Source organism: Salmo salar, chromosome ssa09 (genome assembly GCF_905237065.1).
Source record: "Salmo salar chromosome ssa09, Ssal_v3.1, whole genome shotgun sequence".
Lineage (NCBI taxonomy): Eukaryota > Metazoa > Chordata > Actinopteri > Salmoniformes > Salmonidae > Salmo > Salmo salar.
This window is the reverse complement of record NC_059450.1, coordinates 67617958-67620753: the sequence shown is the minus strand read 5'-3', so window position 1 is coordinate 67620753 and position 2796 is coordinate 67617958.

Sequence of the window (2796 nt, the reverse complement as noted above, 5' to 3'; positions counted from 1 at the left end):
ATCCCATTGATCATGGTGAAGTTATTAATTACACTTTGGATGGTGTATCAATGCACCCAGTCACTACAAAGTTACAGGCACCCTTCCTAACTCAGTTGCCGGAGAGGAAGGAAACAGCTCAGGAATTTCACCATGAAACGAATGGTGATTTTAAAACAGTTACAGAGTTTAATGGCTATGATAGGAGAAAACTGAGAATGGATCAACAACATTGTAGTTACTCCACAATACTAACCTAATTGACAGAGTGAAAAAGAAGGAAGCCTGTACAGAATAAAAATATTCCAAAACATACATCCTGTTTGCAAGGCACCAAAGTAATACTGCAAAAAATGTGGCAAAGCAATTCACTTTTTGTCCTGAAAAAAGTGTTATGTTTGTGGCAAATCCAGTACAACACATTACTGAGTACCACTCTCCACATTTTCAAGCATAGTGGCGGATGCATGATGTTATGGGTATGCTTGTAATCATTAAGGACTGGGGAGTTTTTCAGGATAAAAAAGAAATAGAATGGAGCTAAGCACAGGCAAACATGGTTCAGTCTGCTTTCCACCAGACACTGGAAGAATAATTCACCTTTTAGCAGGACAATAACTTAAAACACATGGCCAAATATACACTGGGGTTGCTTACCAAGAAGACAATAAATGTTCCTGAGTGGCCTAGTTACAGTTTTTATTTAAATCTACTTGAAAATCTATGGCAAGACCTGAAAATGGTTGTCTAGCAATGATCAACAACCAATTTTACAGAGCTTGAAGAATTATGAAAATAATAACGGGCAAATGTTACACAATCCAGGTGTGCAAAGCTCTTACAGACTTACCCAGAAAGACACACAGCTGTAATCACTTCCAAAGGTACTTCTACTGATGATTGACTCAGGGGTGTGAATACTTATGTAAATGAGATATTTCTGTATTTCATTTTCAATAAATGTGCAAACATTTCTAAAAACATGTTTTCACTTCGTCATTATGGTGTATTGTGTGTAGATGGGTGAGAAAAATAAATGTAATCCATTTTAAATTCAGGCTGTAGCACAACAAATATAAAATATAAACAATATGTGGAATAAGTCAAGGGGATTGAATACTTTCTGAAGGCAATGTCCCTTGTCAATGAAAGCAACCAGACAGGCTTGGCTTTTTAAATCATTTTACTCAGAGGTTTTAACCCTTTACACTCGTACACCTATATGGATAGGGCTACATTTAAAATGTTTCTTACAGAAGAAATATGAAAATAATATGCATAGCCATGGTAGCAATTGAAAGGGAACAGTTTAGGGATTATGGGGAAATTAGTAGACCAAAGGTGAGGACACAACCGTTCACCTGACACAAGACTGAATCCAAACATTACACTGTTGATTTTATGTGCATTTCACGTTTACTGTACTTTTCGCCCCCGCATTTGTTGATAACGAAATCTGATACATTCAGTAACATAAAAATATTCCTGGAAAATGTGGGGTCGGTGCAACAAGACAAAAACAATGACAAGGGTTTGAGTGAGAGGACTAACTGGAGCCTCCAAGTGTCCATACCTCTCCAGAGTGTGTACAGTTCCTAAGTCATTTCAATGCACTTTTAGGACTCAAAGAACACTCAAAGAAGTGTCTTCGACTATAAGGTGTGTTTTTTTGTTTTCCTAGATGTGCCGTTGAGGAACTAGAACAAGTACACTTGCAGATGTTTTGTTTGGAACACAACCCTGCATCCTCGCCATCCCACAATTACCGTTGTTGTTTACGCAATCCAAAAATGGTCCACAATAAATCCCTATCTGAGTCAGCTGGGCATAACTTGAAAGCTTGTTCTATTGCCAACATGACTAGCTAAGGTATAAAATATGATATTACAGTGTTAGGCTTTCACAACGCAATTCAGGGAAACAGATCATAATTCGGTGTGCATAGAACGGAGTCGTGAGTGCATTCAGGTGCGTGTGCCGCGGAAAATGTTCTTCACAACAGATAAACATAGGCTCCTTCTATTCAGAACAACCCAGGGTATGATAGCATGTGATCTTTTAACTGTACATCAAACATAGTGATCACAAACATTGACACTGTATATGACATGAGTTTTATGATATGAAAATGTGAATTGCACATTTGGACTCTCGGGTGTTTGGCTAGCTTGTACGTCTCATCTTTCAAAACACTTTTGAGTCCTGTTAATTTACAGCATTTCCCTCACTCAGACAACAAAACATTTGCTAAAGTTTCCCAAATAGCAGGAGGGATGGCGGCAACCTCTTGTCGCACGAGGTGCGGAAGTTCAGAACGTCTGTCAGTCAAAACCCATTCAGCGCTGTGAAGCACAGAGCCTGAGCTCTGACATTGTTTAGAGCACGTTACTGTACTGCCAGTACGTTCCAATTTAGACACTTATCACTGCCCAAATCTGCCATTTTCAACCCGTGTACTGGTACGAGTGTAAAGGGCTACTCTACAGCTTACATTAGTATCTCTTTACAGTTGCTACATTTACACTGAGTGCTGTGTCAACCCCAGTGTGAGATGCAAACATGTTATCATGATATATTTGTGAGAATGATGTTAAAGTCACACGACCATGTGGTCGTGGTTTATGATGCTGATTTTGAATATGGTTTCTGTACAGACATGGTCGTGTGACTTTAACATCATTCTCATTCTCAACAACGGTAATTGTGGGATGGCAGGGATGCAGGGTTGTGTTCCAAACAAAACAACTACAAAAAACATATATATATATATATATATATATATATATATATATATATATATATATGTCGTATATACAG